General features: G+C 44.1%; 1 protein-coding gene across 5 annotated transcripts in view; it reads left to right on the forward strand.

Moving 5' to 3' along the window:
- The first annotated feature begins 1,074 nt into the window (after positions 1-1,074).
- Positions 1,075-18,667, forward strand: part of ABAT (4-aminobutyrate aminotransferase) — a 63,237-nt gene continuing 45,644 nt past the window's right edge. For 2 of the 5 annotated variants that reach the window (XM_054842689.1, XM_054842691.1), the window contains exon 1: positions 4,042-4,137. The gene's annotated coding sequence lies outside the window, so the exon portion shown is untranslated. Of the gene's footprint in view, positions 1,127-3,993; positions 4,138-4,568; positions 4,589-18,667 lie in introns of those variants that run through there. The other 3 variants (XM_054842692.1, XM_054842688.1, XM_054842693.1) reach the window with 3 other exon arrangements.

Genomic DNA, 18,667 nt, shown 5'->3' on the forward strand with positions numbered 1-18,667 from the left:
TCTGAAAAGTGGGTGCTGAATTCCTGTGTATCTGCTTGGTGCGAAATGTCAAGGACAACTGCCTGCCTCATAAACTTGTAGAGATTTTTCAATCTGAAAGTAAATTGGGAATTATTCACTTAATGCTTAGCAACATGTCTTTAAAATGCAGTTCATCTCCTGGGTGTGATTAGGGTGTTCATAAACTGAAAAATGCAGTTGGCAGAAAAGAGCTTTCCTGTAGATTAATCCCAAAGGTTAGGGACTGAAGATTTTGTTAAGATCCATGTGACAAGAAATAGAAAATAGGGAAGGAACAGTTAGAGAGTAAGTAATCATTCCTCATTTCTTCCTGCATTCTGAAACTAGTTTTCATTTACTTGAAAACACTGTTGGAGGGAAACTAATTATCATTAACCAAAACCAGTCAGGTTCTAGTCTTGAATGGGATCTGCCACAGCTGCTGGAAAGAAGCTGTTTCTTTTCAGATTCTCCTGTGTCTAGATACAAATCCTGTCCCTTCTTCACTTTACCCTCTAAAGAGAAGATTATGCGGTGTTTTTCATAGGAGAGAGTATAAATTATTGATTAACATGCTGACTGTTACCTAGAGTGTTACACCAGACTGACCAGGTAAGCACAGTGTGTGATGTGCGTAGCTAAAAGAAAGCAATGGAAGGAGACAAAAAGTCTTTGGAGGTTCAAGTCAAGTAGTAGGATTTGAAAATGAGCTACTTCTTGCTGCTAGGCTGTCATAGCTTTGGCACGTGACATAGGTTCAAAGACTTGTATTTTCTTACAGACTTCGTCCTGCTTTTGTTTCACTCATCCTGACCCCAACTTTCTGTGTGTCCTGCACGGCTGTGCTGAAAGTTGGTGCATTAACAGGCTAAAGGTTCATCTTGAAAAATACTGCCTCTTTAGGCTGCGAGCAGAGTGCAGTCAGATGTGTTGGTACAGCATGTTGTCTCAGAGAAGGTTTCTTCCAGCAGATGGCATACGGAATTTCTTTTAACAGTACCAGCACTCAAGTGAAGTAACATAATATCTACATATATGTGTGTGTTTACAGATTGCTTGCCTAAGCCAGTCCCAGTGGTGTCAGGAAGAGGAGACGTGAAGGAACATCCCTAGCTTCTTCAGCAAGGTGAGTGTGTTCTCTAAGCTCCTGCTTCCTCTGTATGACGGATTACCTTCTGTAATAGGGGTATGTCCCGTCCCACTCAGTGGGTAAGGGTGAGATTAACCTTTCAATTCTCTGCGTGGTAATCAGGAGTAATGACAATTACTCTAGAGGTCCAAAGAAATCACAAATTTACTTAAAACTACAAAAGATAGTGGTTTTGCAAAAGTTATAACAATGCTTAAAACTCAGTGGAACTATGAAAGATAATGGCTTGGCAAAACTTGTAATGATATTACCCTAATGTGCTGAAAATTAAGTTAGAGACAAAGAGGAAAAGAAAGGGAGAAAGAAAGGGAGGAAAAGAGAAAACATATCACCACCCTTGGATACAGCGATGTTTTCTGCTCGAGTGGCAGTCCTCAGGTGGCAGGCGCGCGCCAAAAACTTATGTTTCCCCTTTTTTATAACCCAATGTGCCCACCCCATAGGCAGGGGTCTGTTGTCACTGAGCAAGCAGCATGTGCTCAGGAATGTTCAGCAATGTTCTAAAAATGAGTTGGTGGGTTGTGGGGGTCTTGCAGACCACCCAGGGTCATGAGGCCTCAGGATACGTTTTAGGAGTCCATTTGTTCTTTCTACTATCCTGTTAGCCTGGGGATAGTAGGGGGTATGGAATGTCCATTGTATTCCCTCAGTTTTCGCCCACTCCTGGACCACCCTGGCAGTAAAGTGGGCAGCCACTTTACTGCCGTTGTCTGATTGAATCAATTTAGGTTTGGGTAAAAAGCTAAACCAGAACTTTAACCCTTTTCCCTGGTCGCCTGGGCTACTGCTGAACAAGTCCCGATATTGCTTCTGCCCCAACAAGCACGTATTGTTTCCCTTCTGATTTCTTAAAAGGTCCTATGTAATTGACCTGCCAGGTTTCCCATAGTCCTTTTCCATCCCTCAGATGCAGTGGGGCATCTTGTAAGGGGTGCTTTTCCAGTCTAGTACAGCATAGGCCACAGGCAGAAATTACTATGCTAAACAGTTTTCGGTAACGGGCCATCCTCTGCTCCCAGCCTCCTTAAGGGTCTTGGAGGTCTCACTGTCCCCCCCTCTCGTTGGGGTTGACCAAGTGACAATCCTTCACAGGCATGCATGCTCAGAAGACAGATGGTCTTTGTCTGCATGTTTCAGGAGTAGGGGAGTTGGCTTATAAGACATTATCCTCCGCAGGTACCGTTCTTGGTCAACGCTCCTTCGTAATCAGCCCATCCCTGCCCGTGTCAAGACGGGTGTTTCCGACATTCACTTGTTACCAGAGCCTTACAGGGTAGTGACAGCAAATTGTACTCTGTAAAAATTCTCTTTGATGGATTTTGTTCTCTCCAGTTTCTTATAATGATTCTGAAAGAATAGGAGTCTTGTTTTATGTTTATACTCCTAGGACTTGAGCTGATCAGGCAATGAAAATAATACACTAGCACCAGCTATAAAGAAAATAAGTTACTTGGAAAAGAAATTGCTCTATTTTCCTCTCAAAGCAGAATCATACTCATCTGAGAAGGCTCACAGGAGAAGGGGGGGACGTGTACATTTCAGAGGCTTCTGTTGGCCTTTTGCTAGCCAGGTCTTAGGTTTTGAAGAAAACCAAGACATGAGTGGGACCTAGAATTCTGTGAGATGAGAGCCAAGGCAGGATTCAACATGCTTGCAATAGCTTCTGTTGTGGAGGAGACACATAATAATATTTATTACTGAGTGGGAGTTTCCAGGGTAGTTTTGTGTCTGCAAATACCACATTGCTGTAGATGAACTAAGCAGTGACAGAAGAAGGGGTCATTATTGCTTATAGAGAAACTATTGTGAAAGCTTAATATTAGTGAGCTGTCCCACTCCCACACTATAGAGAGAGTTGATTGCTGATGTTTTCAGAGAGGATTGAGTCCTGGCTATAAACTTACTGATGCATCAGCTCTGCTGCTGACTTAATCTCATCTGAATTCTGGACTGTTTCAGTGGTAGGGACATGCGTGGTGTTGGGTAGGAGGATTTGTGTGCCATCTGCATGTCACTGCCATGCACATTGCATCTGGCTGCTTCGATCCACTACTGTCTACAAGAAATAGGTGTGCTCTAGGTCAGGCTTAAATATTACTGAAGACTTGGATTTTAAATTTGGGGTTTGACATCAATACCAGGTTTAATTTGAATTTCTAATCAGAGTTAAAAGCCCAAATGACTTTCCCTGTTGTTGTGTTTGCTAATTTAAGTATGTCCCAAGTGGCTGCAGGTAAATATTAGTAATTAATGAGAGTAGGTTTTTGTGAAGCTGTAGTAGCGCAGACCCAGATTCCCGTCACAATTAGCAAACAGGCTCCCCTGCCTGTCTCTCAGGCACATAACGGCCTGCCGAGCTGAATGAGTCCAAGAGGAGGGCTGGCAGCTCCTTTCGCAAGAGGAAATTAGCTGCTAGTGCCAGCAACGGGATTTTGGTTTCTCTTCCTTGTTTTCCCTGCCAGATGTGACAGGTAGCCAATGTGGGTGACCTCCGCTCTAAGGGAGCGTGCTGTGACAGCAGTTCCAAGTCAGGCCCGTCTGTAGCGATGCGCTCGGTACGTCAGCAAGGTTTCCGCAATAAACCATTCTCGGGGGAAGACAGCGTCCCCGTGCCTCCTGTCCTTAGCCCTTCGCAGATGCTGTTCGTCCCCACCTCGGTCGCGGCGGGCCCCGCGGGGGATGGATCGGGGACGCTGCCCCGGCGCGTCCCCACCCGGCAGGCCGTGGCGCTGGGCAGGCCCCGCCCCGCGCTGCCCACCGCCTCCCCGCGCCGCCGGGGCCGAGCCCGAGCCGCGCGTCCCCATTGGCCGCGCTGGGCGCGGGGCTGCGGGCGGCGGCGCGGATTGGCTGTGGCGCGCGGAGCCGGGCGGAGAGCGGCGGCGGGGTGGCGCAGGCAGGTACCGCGGGGGCCTGCGGCGGCGCCTGCCAAACCCAGCCCGGCGCCACGGAGCGCGGCGGCCGGAGGAGACGCAGCCCCGCACCTCCTGGTGAGCCGCGGAACCGCGCGGGGCCGGCGGCCGGCACGCTGGCAGCTCGGGGTGGGGGGCCTGCGTGAGCGCCCACCGGCGCTCCCCTCGCGGAGACCCGCTCCTGCCCTGCGGGCGGAACTCCCCATCGGCCCCGCTGGGCTAGGAGCCCGCAGGCTGCCGGGCTCTCCTAGCCCGGCGGCACCCCTCTCTCGCCGCGTCCATCCCCGCGGGCGGCGGTGCCCCTCCTCGCCGAGGGAGCCCCACGTCTCTCGGCGTGCGGTGAGGAAGGAGCGCAGGCTGCCCTCGCCCGCCCCTTCTCTGATGCGCTTCCCGTGGCGAGAGGCTGCCAGGCGTCCTTCCATCGCTGTCCCCACCCTGCGGGCACCCCTGCAGCGAGTGGGGTGACGCTGGGGCTTCCTGGGGGATCCGGCCGTGGCCCCTCTCCCCTCGTCTCCCGCTGGGCTAGCGCGTACGTGTGGGCTGAGTGGCAGAGGCGCTGGGTGTCGCGGAAGGGGGGAAGGGGAGGGTGTTCCTGTTCCTGTGTGTTTTCGGGATGTTGAGAGCCTCGGGGAGTCCTTTTTCTGTCAGATATGAGCGTGGTTCTGGACACCACAAGTGCCAGGCAGGGTGCAGCCAGCAGTCGTTCCCGATGGATTCGGGAGGCCATCCTGAACAGGAGGATTTGTTGTTATCTGTGAGTCTGGCCACATAAGGAGGCGGTGTGTGTAACGCTCTGTGCCCCTTGCAGCTGCGGTGTCTCTGTACAGCTCGTGTCCGACAAACAGGCGCACCCTGACACAGACGTGCAGAAAGGAAGGGGGAGAAAGAAGGGAACACGAGGGCACAAAACCCATGAGAAAATATACACATACTATGGGGAAAACACGATTGGCTTTGCATATAGCTCTCCCCTTCTTAATATGTTGCAGCCAGCTGAGTGGAAATCTTCAGTAACGGTGCTTATGGAGGCCTACCACTGCACTTCCAGCTGAGATTCACCAAGTCTTTTCAGTTTCCTGTTCTCCAGCTAATGCTCGTGATGCAAAAACCCAAGGCACTACCTCAGACTTTGCCTTGAGACCTCCCTGGCTTCACTTCCCTTACCTTCATTTGTGCTTTAAAGTAGCGTGTGGCTACTTAGCTAGAGCTTTGCCTAGCTTGGCTTTTGCTTCTGTGATTCTCTTTCTCTGTTTGTAAAATATAGTGAAGGGAGCGATATGCAAAGAAACTGAGCTATTGCGGGAGATTTCCAAGAAATTTTGTAATCAGCAATGAAAGTTCAGGCTTAGAAAAATTGGATTTTGCCCTGCAGTTCAAAGGCATAGATCATGGGTGTGGGCTCTTGAGTCTTTGCTCCTATAATTTGAGGCAAGGAATTCAGTAAAGGATGAAAGCTAACTGGTATAAAAGGAGGGTACTAGTAGTGTTACCTTCTGGAAGCTCTACAGTGAGGAAATTACCTATTGAATCCTATTATTGTCTGATTATTGTATTATAAATTGAGGACATTTTTTGCAGCTCTTGTTGCAGTGTGGGGTTTTTTTACTGTAACTGGTCTTTCTGTGTACTTGAGTAGTGTGAGAGTTGGGCAAATTGTGTCTGGGGTCAGTTTGTCTCCTCTGACTGGAGTTACATATGCAGACTTTGAGGTCAGTGATTCAAATTCTTGATCATATCACACAGTTCGGAAGCACAGCATATGTGAAGAAGGTTAATGTCTGGATGTCATAGTGTTTCTCATTCTTAGTGTTTAAAGCACTTCATAAGTGAGATAAGCATCACTGGACTGACTGTACAGATGGGTAAACCAGGATAGATACAGAGGAAGAAAGCTGTTATTGCAAGTAACCTGCTGGGTAGCCTTTTGAACTCAGGATCGCTGTTCAGGTCTTCTGTGCCTGCAGTCATCCAGTGCTCTGCCATTACGGTGTGTTGTACCTATTGGACAATCTGGAGTGTAAAAGACTGTGATGCGGATGTCCCCAGATAATGGAGATAGAACTGATTGCTCCAAAGCTCAGCCCTTTAGTCTTCTGAGGAATAACAGGCTTAGAGGCATACTGTACAGTGAGGTGTCTTGTACATTCAGATGCAAAATAAACTGAAATAAGTGGATAAAATTGGATATTTATGCCCAGGAGGCAGTAAGCGAGCACAGCATGCAAATAAACAGCAAGCAAATCAGTAGGTGTCCTGCTGGCAGCTGCGCTGTCATTGGAAAAGGAAAATGTCCTGATCTGGATTCTTTCAGAAGCAGAGAGGAATTAAGATGCTCACAGGCCATGTCTATATACATCCAAACCAGTTCTTGCTGCACCTGCCAGCAGCGTAGAGGTCTCCAGGTGGCTCCCCTTGCCCTGTCTGGTTTGCATGGTGCTTAACGGGGAAGCTTCAGGGCAGTTTGTATACGCCTTGTATACCCCACAGCTGTATTTGTCTGCAGTCTAGCAATAGCTGCCTGTGTGCTTAGGTACAACTGCACAGATCTCGGCCCTGCCGGGTGTGCTGACAGGGACGATTCCTGCTCTTGGAGGTGTAACTGTGGCTGCAGGGTATTCCTCCTGGTTTGTGCTCTCATCACTGGGCCTGAATTAAAGTAGCTCAAGTTGCCTCATGACATATACCTCTCCTACTGCTTAACTTCATACTTTCAGTGATTATAATGTCAGGGTTCACAGAATTAGGAAGATGTCACGGCTGGTCTAAGACAAATTTGATCTGGTTCTTGGCTTCCCAGCTCTATTTTATGACTTCTAGGATTGAGAGTCCATTCCAGAAACACTTTTTAAAAATTTTAGCTGTTTACAAATTAAGATTCCCTTCCTTTCTTATCCAAATGGAAACAGCTTGTGAAAATATCTCAGAAAAAAGGGCTGTTTTAGCGGTGGTACACGTATGTACTGTATGAACAGTATAGCATTCAGTGTTGTATGCCTGTTGTTCAGATACAATCCTGTTGTATCTTAAAGATATTACTGTATTGGCTGTATACCAGAAACTTTTAATCAAATGGTGACTCTTTGAACTTGGATGAATCTCCTTTGTTCTTGCCTTTGCAAGAGGGAGCAGGGAGGAAAATACGTCTTGGTGGGGTAATTCTCAGATTTCACGTGAGACATTTCTCCTCTTTATTATTTTGAAAGACCATTTGATTCCTTCTTGTGTGTTGCAAATTGTCAATCTGTGTGCACCATTTTTGTTCAAGCAGGCTTTTCCAATAGTGCCTACTCTTCTTTTACAGTTCTTTATAAGCTCTTAAGAGTTTTTCAGGCATAATGATAAGTCTGAATCAAATGGTGAGGTATTTTACCCCATTTGAACGAGTAAGTGATAGAAAAGAGCTGGATTCCATCAGGAGAGCAGCCAGTACTGACGTGTAGGAAGCTGTGAAAGTATAGGTAAGTAATGCAAAAATGACACATCAGGAGCACTGCAGCTTAAAGACCATGAATACACTAGACAGATAATTATTAATGTGGGCCTATCGCCTGTGGAAGGATGGATATGTTTAAAACATATGTAACAGATTTATCTTTCAGGAGGCTGAAAACACCTTATTCTTGTTCCAAATTGATCTGTTTTCAGATTTCTTTCCTTGATGAACAGGCGAGGTTGCCTTAGGGGTCAGAGCTGCTACCAACTTAAAGTAGGTAATTCTACCAGCCACTGCTCTGTGGACTGAAAGCCATACATTTCTGTCCCCTCCTTGTTTCTGAATTTTGTGATTTGTTTTATCAGATCACAGTCCTGTTTCCTGAAATGACGGCTAAGGGCCAGGAAAACAGAGAAAGTGATATTTTCTTAGCCATATGGTGTTTGTGTAAAAATAACAGTATTCTGGGAGTTTGCCAAAGCATGCAAAGTGTATAAAACAGAGAATATTGTCCTAAACTGTTTCTGTGGCTTTCAGACTCTTTTCTGCTCTGTGGGAGTAGGGTTCTGTACTACGTCCTTCTATTAGATTGATTGTCTTTCCTTTTGCAAAATATTTTACTGTTCATTTTCCTTCCCTTAGTTAGACAGATACTAGAAATTCAGCAGAAGAATCAAGTAGGAACCTTGGTTATGTGTTGCAGTTCTTGATTATATTTAAGAAGGTTGTCTCTTGCTGTCCAGGGGAGGTATGTCTATTTGCAGCAGAGAGAACATTTTCAGAGAATATGATTTTCTTTTGAAAAAAAAATCCCACTTTTTGCAGCATGAAGTTTATGTTCTTCTGTCCTAATTTGTGGATTTGGAGGGGTTTTGTGTGTGACAGCTTCTACAGTTGTAAATTCTGTTGAGGAAATGAATACATGTTCTAGCTCTGGCTGGATAGTCATTTAGTTATTTTACTGCACCAGCTAGCAGCTGATCTCACTAGCTGCCATTGTGAAGGTATATTGCAGTCTCTTCTGAAGCTGTACTTCTGAAAGCTTGACACCTGCAGTGTCAAGGACACAGGTCTGCCCTAGTGATGAACTTACTTTTTAAAACTTACAAAGCTGCACTGTGCTAGTTGATATGAGAAAGCATTAAAACTACTCAATTAAAAGTACTGCCTTTAGTAAGTGAATGCTGCCAGCTTGAAGAAAAGGGCTAGGAATGTGATCTTAGTTATTCAAACTTAAGTGATTCCCCTTAATATTGTCTACTGCAATTATTTTAGTGAATCTCTCTCAGTTTTAATGCAGGAAAACAGCATTTGTGTAGATGAGTGCTTATATTGTACTGTATCAAACTCTTATTTCGGCCTCTGGCTGAAAGGCAGTGTTCTATATAACTCTTTCTATGGCAAGGTATAAGGCACTTTAAAGGCAATAAAGCTTCAGACTTGGTGAGTTTCCCATTTAGATTTTATGATTTCACTAAAATACATCTCAGCATTGGCAGGGAGCGGAGATATCTAAGAAGTGTTTATCTTCTTGTGACTCTTGTGAAACTCAGTAGTTTAAAAATTAAAATCTAATTCTGATGGTGTTTCTGGGGGCAGTTTAGAGTAATGCAGTCAGTTATGTTTCAAGTATATTCTGGGTGACAAGATGAAGTGCCAGACTACTGGTTTAGCTGTACAGCTGTAATTCTGACAGTAAAATAACTTCTAAACCTGTCTCCAGCTTTTCTTCTCTCGAACACTTAAAAATATTCCTTATTCCAGATGGAATTTTCCTTGCCACTCCCAAGTAAAGTTCAGTTTTAATTTTACAAGTGAAAATATGTTGCTTTGTTCTACCCATTTATAATTCTATTTTACGTAGGAATTTTCTAGCAATGCCCTCAAAATTCCTGGAGTTTGAAACCTGGCATAGTTCAAGTACTTTTTTTATTATTATTATTTTAAATACATTCCTAGCTGTATCTGGGGCAGCAAATTGGCTGGATAACAGCAAAGAGACTGAGTAATCACTCTTTGAGCAATTCTTACCTGGCACCTGCTAAAATACAGTAGTAGAATCCAGTTTAGCCTTGGCCTGTTTGGGGTACGACAACATGCCCTTACCCATCCCAGCTGGGCAGGCGTGGGCAGCTTCTGGGAGCCTCTGCACAAGGGTGATGGTACTGGGAGTCCATCACTAAGATGTAGACTTCCCGAGCACAAAGCTGTTCCCTAGCCACCGGAGAAGACTGCTGTTGTGGAAGAAACCTCACATGCTTCCTTTGGTTTATAGCGCATTCATATTTTGTGCTTACTCCCTTATGATACTTTTTGCTGAGTCAGCTGAGAGATTTGGATTCAAGTTCCGGTGTCAAAGTCTGCTCTCCTCTCCTCACTGACAGTGCCACTTTCACAGCTGTATCAGCGATGTTTGTGAGTATGGATCCTGGTGTCAGGATCAGCGCATCTTTCTTGCATTTCCTTTCATCTCTTCTGCTGTCTGCATGTCATGAGCGCTAGATTTTCCTTCCTGAAGCCTTTTAGCCTGCCCACAGCATCAGCATGACATGCTCTCCATTTCTACTGGTCTTCCCACATAGCTTTCCATCCCTTGTGTTTATGGTGTCTCAGATCTATTTCAATGACTCTTAGTCCTACCTGTCAGCTCTAAAAACAAATGTTTTTGACTGGAAGATCATTATAGCTCTGTAGGAGGTATCCTGTTGGGTAAAAGACCTGCTTGCGTGGAAAGGGAAGCCAGAAGGGTGGACAGGGTAGACTGAAAGAAGAAGTGAAGAGTGGTGCTGTCGTGCCAGTGATGTTAGCAGGCATCTCAGCCTGGAGTACACAGATTACTTGTGGGTCGTCTGGATAGCTAGAAAGCACTGTGATATGATTTTGGGTGTGAAGGAGTGTTACCAAGGAATGTGGATTTCCAGCACAAGGTTTAATTTCTAGTTGTTTGGGGGTAGGGGGTTTTGAGGGCTTTTATTTTTATCCTCCCCTTGTAACCTTTGTTTCATCACTGGTTTCTCACAGAGCAAAACAGTGGGTGTTAGGAGAAGACATAAATTAGTGATGATGTTTTCATGATGTCCTATTTTTGATGTTTGGCTCAATTTTAAAGTATCCAGCTTCCATCTGTAAGCCTCATACCAGGCAAAGCGCAAGGCAGCAAGCTCTTCAGGGAAATCTGTACTCTAGTGCTGGATGATTTCACGCTAGCTTTCTTGCCTGTAGTCTTGGTATTAAATCACCCCTTTCTCTTCCTCCCCAGCAAACGAACACCCCTACAGATTTTTTCACAAGACATGTCACCTCTTGCCCTTCTAGCACTTTTCCTCTCTGAATGAAGTAATGCAACCGTATAGGCTTGCAGAAGCCACTGAGGAAAACAGGAAAAAAAAAAGTAGTTTGCAGGGGAAGGAAAGAATAATATCCCTCATTTGTATTTGTATAGCATCAGGCTCAATCTTGATTAAAGACTTTGAACATCACAACAGCATGCCAATTTTCACTTCCGCTTTTAGCAAAGGATAGAGTGTGTGGAGGTTCTTGGCAGCATCCCTTGACAGTAAACACAACTGAAATCAACTCATATATTTTAAATTGGCCTGGCAATAATACCAAAATGTGAATAAGTAACATAAATAACATAAAAATTAAATATTTTTAAATAAGCTTGGTGTAACTTATTAGCAGTCATATTTTTTGTTTGTATTATGTTTTCTCCAAATCTGTCTGTCAGGCTTTCTTTGTGTTAGATGCCAAATAATGGGAACCAGCCATCTTGTTCTTCTCTGTCACCTCTCTTTCTGCATCTGGCATGAATGACACATTTTTTGCCAGGTGTTTGCTTGATACTAGTGTTGTGATGTACACCCAAAAAAAATTAGGATGCTGGGAGTAGAATGGAGGGAGTAAGTTTGTAGTGAAGCCTTTTTAACAGCTCACTGTATGAATCTGATTATATAAATGATTGCCTCAGTGGGAATTAGAAAATATGGCAGGTTAAGAAGCTGTTTAGAAACCAAACCAAACTGCTCTGACATGACAGGACAGGTTTCAGGCATAAGATGCTTCCTGGCAACAGGCCAGACCGTAATCCTACCGCACAGTGCTGCAGACAGGCTAGAGGCCGTGACTTCTGAATCCTTACCGATTTCATCATTTCAGGCAAAGCATGCTGCTGAGCCTACTGACAGCGATGGTCCCCAGACAGTGGGCACGAGGAAGGTGTTTTACCTCTATGGACCATACTGCCATCCACCTCAACGTTCTCTCGTCCCAGCTCCAATATAAAGCAAACCTTGTTTTTTGCTCCACAGCTATTGCTGCAATGCAGCTTCCTGGAGAGGGAAATAAGATTACACAATCAGAGTGTGCTGGTGGAGGTAAGAAAGCAGAGGATGAGCTTGGCTCTGATGAACTTCATGCTCCTTGTTTACAGTGCAGTTTTACCAGGTAGTGGAGTTGTGGGGGTGAAAAATCTTCAGTTTGTTCCATGATTTGGGCAGTGTAAGGGGCTGGCATAACTGCTGTATCATGATGCTTCTGCCTTGGCTGATGTAAAAAGCAGCTGAAGAAAAACATAAAAAGGGCTAGCTTGTGTTATTAAGAGAGGGAGTAGAGGCAAATGGAGATAATGACAAGCAGTGTTAAGGGCTGGATTCATTATAGGGCCTTTGACTGGGAAGAACTTTTGTGATCCCAGCAACCATGTATGTGTTGCAGTAACTATAGCTAAAAAATCTTGTTGTGCTTTTTTTCTTCCAATTATGAAATCCAAAATGCCAGTTCTTTTAGAAGTGCCTTTTAGCAGTAGCTGGAGATCGGTGACTACTTGCTTGAATTTTCATCAGTAATCTTTATTTTTCCTTGGCCAAGAAGGTGACTGGAAAATACATCTGATGCAACCTGTAAGATTCCTGGTGTTTATTTATTTATAAAAATTGTACCATTACATGATCGTGAACGAGTTCAGAGTTTGTTCTTTTGCTGGGACTTCGTTTGGTCAAAATGGTAGGACTGATCATGGGTGGGTGATGTTTCAACAGTAAGTCAAGCATGGTGGCTACTCTGGTTGGACCTCTTGTTCCTCACACTGCTTTGTTGCTTCCTTTTACTGTTTTATTGTTCTGGATGGAAAAGGAAGGAGAAAGGGACTGTTTGTTACATCTGGTCAAAATCCATATGCAGCCTTGCATAACTGATCCTCTCCTCTGGCTGGTAAGCAAGCTTTGCAGGCTTGCAGCCACATTCCTCTGATCTGTTGTGAAACTTCAACCTCTGATTATCTCTTTCAGCTACTGTCACTAGTTAACAGCAAAAGGGGAAGGGGGCAGCTTGAGATAATACTGACACAGTGCTTCTAAAGGCTGACAAGGCACGTGATTTAGTAACTTCAGTGAAGAATTATCTGATTACTGATAAATCCTGCAGTTGCATCCATTTGACGAAACCCTGATTTTATGAAGGAGAAGAAAAAATTGCCTTTTTTTTTTTCTCCCCCTCTTTTTCTGAGCTGCTATGACAGTGCTCTCTTGGGGCCTCTTGAGAGGGAGAGGTTAAGTACCACTGAAGGAGGATGGAGGACAGCGCTCTGAAGGGAAGTACTCTGCTGTCCCGTTGCGCTAGCCCTGCTTATTTTCATGAGCTATGCTTAGAAAGATAAATATTTCCCTTACCAGATTTTTGTTAAATAAATAAACAAGCTGTTTAACCTCCCTACTAGCTCCTTATTCAATACTGACTGTATTCATCCTGGAGTAACTTGGTGGAACTGCTTAAAATTACACCAGCAATAGACTTACCTTGATCTTCTTTTGATATGGCAGTCATTCCTAGTGTTTATTGGTGCCTTTGTGGCAATATTGTAGTTACAGAGGCAGGCTTATCTAATGATGCAAAAATGGAGGATAGCTGCTGCTCCATGCTACTGGACAGCTTGTATTCAGATGCCTTTCTCTGCCCTTGTTACAGCATTTTTGTGGTATTTAACAGAAAGTACAATCTCTTACCTGTCTCACCACACTAAGGCTAGTGGTATTGTCAGATGATTTGTTACTTAATATTCATCATTACAGGCTATATTTGCAAGATATTTCCTTGCAACACACATGGATGTTCCTCATGGGATATTTGCAGAGCTGCAGGACATCCAGTGGCTCTCTTGGTTGCTGGAAATGAATAGAGCCAGCACAGAGCTGCTCTGAAACAGTTGGTGCAGGAGGTGAGGTGTGCAGCATTGACACTGAGCTGGTGGTTGCATGGGTACCGGCTTCAGGTACTTCTTGCAAGGTTTCAAAATGTGCTTGAAGTGCGGGTGCAAGTAGATATTCCAGAAAAGGTTCTCTCCCAAATCCTTAAAAATCAGTTGTTTTCCATTCCTGCTCTTAGCTTGTCTGTAATTCCAGTCCAATGGGCCTTCTCCTTTATGAAATGGAAATAGTTGGTATCTTCTGTGATTCCAGAAACAGCTGACATAATACCCTGCATTTGTGTCCCCACTCCCAATTTGTGCAGCCTCTCTGAGCATCACAGTTACACGAGCATTCCTTCAACAGTTTCTTGATTCCACGTTCCTCTTCTCTGACCCTAGCAATTAAGCTGGACTTGCTCAACTTGTAATAGAAATTTTTATAAAGATTTACTCAATATTAGCAGCCTTCCCAAAATGGTCCAACACTTTTTAACTACCTAAATGTGACGTAGAGAATCTTCACATTCGTGTGATTCATACCAGACTGGAAAAACAGCACTCAGTCCCCTATGTGGGTGTCAGCATTATTGTGAGAGTGGAGAGTGCGATATAGATGTACCTTGACGAGACTTTACCAGTGAGTTAAGCCATTACCACACTTAGTAAGGTCTAATTTACCTCCTCACATTTGTGTCCAGGTATTTAGTACTTGTGTGAAATATTGTAATGCAGCAGCTTCATTATTTTTGTCAAATAGGCAATATATAAGGAATAAATAAGCACAGTTTGTGCAGTAGCCATGTGGTTTTTACCTAGTAGGTAACTTTCAGATTTTGGTAACCTTCAGTGAGTTTTCCAGTTACAAGTTTTTCTACCTCGCTTTTAATTCAACAGAGTGCTTTGGCTCATTCACAACTACAGTTTTGTGAATGGGCCCGGTGAAGTAAAAGGGACCACTTGAGAAATATGTATCTTGCTGAATCAGATTAGCAATAGTTTCTTTGTCCATCTGGAGCCCAAAAATACTAGGGAATTTAGCCACAGAATCTATTGATTAACGCTGTGTACATACGTATGTTCCTTAAAGTGTTTTGAAAACTGCCCAGCTGCTGCTGTTCTTAACTTATCGCCAGAATAAACAAGTGGTGTTCCCCAGGGCTCAGTATTGGGGCTAGTTCTGTTTAATATCTTTATCAATGATCTGGACGAGATGATCAGGTGCACCCACAGATGACACCAAGTTGTGTGGTAGTGTTTATCTGCTGGAGGGTTGGAGGGCTCTACAGAGGGATCTGGACAGGCTGGATCAATGGGCCAAGGCCAGTTGTATGAGGTTCAACAAGGCTCAGTGCCGGGTCCTGCACTTGGGTCACAACAACCCCAGGCAACGCTACAGGCTTGGGGCAGAGTGGCTGGAAGGGTGCTTAGCGGAAAAGGACCTGGGAATATTGATCAGTAGCCAGCTGAATATGAGCCAGCAGTGTGCCCAGGTGGCCAAGAAGGCCAATGGCATCCTGGCTTCTATCAGAAATAGTGTGGCCAGCAGGACTAGGGCAGCGATCGCCCTCTGTACTCGGCACTGGTGAGGCTGTGCTTTGCGTACTGTGTTCAGTTTTGGGCCTCTCGCTACAAGAAAGACATGAAGGTGCTGGAGTTGGGCAGTGAAGTGGTAAAGGGTCTGGAGTACAAGTCTGATGAGGAGCAGCTGAGGGAACTGGGGGTGTTTAGCCTGGAGAAGAGGAGGCTGAGGGGAGATCTGATTGCTGTCTGCAACTACCTAAAAGGAGGTTGTAGCCAGGTGGGTGTTGGTTTCTTCTCCCAAGTAAGAAAGGATAGGACAAGAGGAAATGGCCTCAAGTTGCACCAGAGGAAGTTTAGATTGGACAGTAGCAAAAATTTCTTCACTGTTCCTAGAGGTATTTAAAAGATGTGTAGATGTGGCACTTAGGGACATGGTTTAGTGGTGGACTTGGCAGTGCTGATCTTAAAGGTCTTTTCCAACCTAAATGATTCTATGATTCTAAACAGGCATTAATAAGACTGTCGAATAGTAGAAATTATAGTAATTGTGCTTAATTCCTATATCCCTTTCTTTCTCCTCCTTCCAAATGTGAAGTTCTCATGTTTAATGGGAATTAAAATAGTTGGCATCTGAAGGACAAAAGGGGGTGATCCCACTCTCCCTGTGTCAATTTAAGTTATACCAGTTACTGATTTGTAAGTAATGCAGGTGCAGTTTGGGTGTGCCTTTGCACACATCCAACCTCTGACTTTTTTAAGCTGAGTGTCTGCCTACCAAAAGAAGTCCCTGGATATCAGTGGTATTGATTGCAGTGAATTCCACTATGTTCATGAGACTTTTTACTTCTTCCAAAGAAGAAAAACTACCTCTGTACACTTAGTGTAAGGGTATTGAATGTGCTAGGGTAGGAAGCAGTGTTCTGACTAGCCACAGATTGGAGAAACTGCAGTATGTTGGCTTTCCTGCAAAGCTAAGCAATCCCAGTCCTTTCATTTGCTGTTTTGCCCTTTGTGATAATCGTCTTTGTCCAAATGAGATTCTTATCCTTCTGTCTGCAAACCGTTTGCTCAGATTTGTATAATTAACTTGGGGTCAACATTTATATAGTCTTACTTTAGGTTTTCTTCCAACTACATTGAAAGATTTTTTTTTTTTTTATATTTCAAAGTGAACCTAGTAATGACTGTTACTGTTCACTGTACCTAAAAGTTGATTTGATACTCTAGTTAGCGCTTTATTCCTTCTCTGAACATGTCAAGCCCTTAAGAGGGGTGTTGCTTTTCCTCTTCATGCAAGCTTGGGGTTCTGAGACCTGCTTTTTAGTCTTGTGGCAACTCTGTTTTTTGAAGGAAGACTAGGACTTGGTGCTGAGTATCCTGGCATGCCTTGCCTTCTGCTTTGTGGTACTAATGTGTTTTGTTCCCATTTCTTGTAGGCGTATATGACGTTTAGGATTTTGACATCTTGTCTCTACCCTAGAGCTGCTATTTCTGGGTACTGAATTTTTCTCAAGTACTGTAGCTCAGTGTTGTTTGAAATGTTTTGGTTTTGCTAACAAATTGTAGCAGATGCTTTCTAGAGTGTGAGGCAGGGATTAAGGAGGGCTATAGGGTTGCTTCTGGAGGAGTTTGCCATCATTTGCAGTGAAATCCAGCAGTTGATAACATAGTTAAACCTTCTAATATTTTCCATAAAACCAAAATATCCTTTATACTAACCACGTGCCTTTACTTGGTCTTGTGGACCAGTCTGGCCAGAATCTGATCCCCATTTTGCCTTGTATCATCATAATATATTTCAGAGGGATGTATGTAGTACTGATACATAAAAATATATCTAACAGTGGAAAGACATGCTTTTGATTCTGCTAAAGCAGGAGATTATTTTCTAACAGTGAAAGATTGCGTAACAAGTCTTCCTTGGAAAATTGCATATCAATGCAGATTGTATACTTACTGTGGGTGGTTGGCGATGTCCTTTCCAATGACAGACTATTCAGCTAGATCTCATTACCAGGGTTCTCTTGATTAAATCAAGTGGAAGTCCATGGCTTGTTATAATTCACAGTTTTGTGAACTGCATGTTTTTAATACATCTTAAATAAGTGTTTAGCAGTCATAGTTGCTTCAAATCACTGACGTAAGAGTGACTGCGACTTCTGCATTCTTTGCCCTGCAGCAGGACTCACATGAGTCGTTGTCATCCCCGTTGTGCATCCAGCCTGCCAGGCAGGGTAATTATGGATGTGGAGGGGCTGCGCTGTGAGTGAAGGGGCTGAGAGCAGCCGTACGTAACAGCAAGAACTTACGTCCTACCTAGGAAGTGACAGTTCAGTGTCGAGCCATTTGATGCAAGGGTTAAAACCAAAATATCCACTACAAATAGAAGTCTACTACTGAGTTGCTCGCTCTCTTTGGAGGATGAGTTTCCAAGCAGTTGGACATGACGTGGCTTAGCATGATGGGGCATGATGCTGACTAGAGTCTCTAGATGATGTTGTCATATAAATTGTTAGCACCACTGTAGCACTTCACAATAAGAAGTACTTTTCATCCAAGATAATTTTGTTTAATGAGTTTAGCCTCACATCAGGTAAGGTAGCACTCAGTGGAGGCACGGGAATTTCTTTGCCATACCTCGGTCTCCCCGGGGTGCACCCTTAGGAGCTGTAATCCTGATTATTCACTGAATAAGTGTAGTAATAATTTGCTGATATGAAACATTGCCTTTGAAGCCAGTGTTTTATACATGGCGAGTATAAATATCTACAACTTTTCACAGTCCTGCCCCCTCTACTTTGTGATGTGTCCCTGTGCTAACCATCTGTCTGAATAGGATTATTGCAGTTTTTGTGGTAGATTGGCTAGCTAACAAGTTCAGTTTAGAATCAGCAGTTGTTTTACTGTCTGGCAACCAGTACAGGCCAGTTTAAATATGTAATTTACAGTCTGTGTATGTAATTAATAACAGATTTTGAATTATGAAGAAGGTGAGGGATCAGCTTCAGTCTTTAATTCGGCTCAAATCAACAGCTTGTTACTTAGGAGTAGTATGGTATCTGTCTTATAAACGACTGCAGTCGGGGCTCCTTTCTTGAGAGCTGCTAGTCCTCACTAGTCCCAGGCCACACTCTTATGGCGAAGGAAAAGGGAACTGAAACGGGATTAGCCGCGTCTGATTCCCTTCCTTATTGGTGTTAACAGTGTTTTCATTAGAAGTTTGTCCAGATGATGATCAATTGTCCATTTTGTGTAGAAGAGCTCTAGAGAGCAACATGGTGACTTTAAACTGTGTACTCCTGCGATGGATATAAATTGGATGTGTGGACGCTGGCATCGCATCTGTTGGAGTGTAAATTATCTGTGTCAGGATAATGTTACAATGGAGAGAGACTACAGAGCGTGTTTGCTCTACCTGAATGACTCTGTCCCTCGTCGTTCCTGTATCAGCATGGTAATCATCACAATAT

This window comes from Grus americana, chromosome 15 (genome assembly GCF_028858705.1).
Source record: "Grus americana isolate bGruAme1 chromosome 15, bGruAme1.mat, whole genome shotgun sequence".
Lineage (NCBI taxonomy): Eukaryota > Metazoa > Chordata > Aves > Gruiformes > Gruidae > Grus > Grus americana.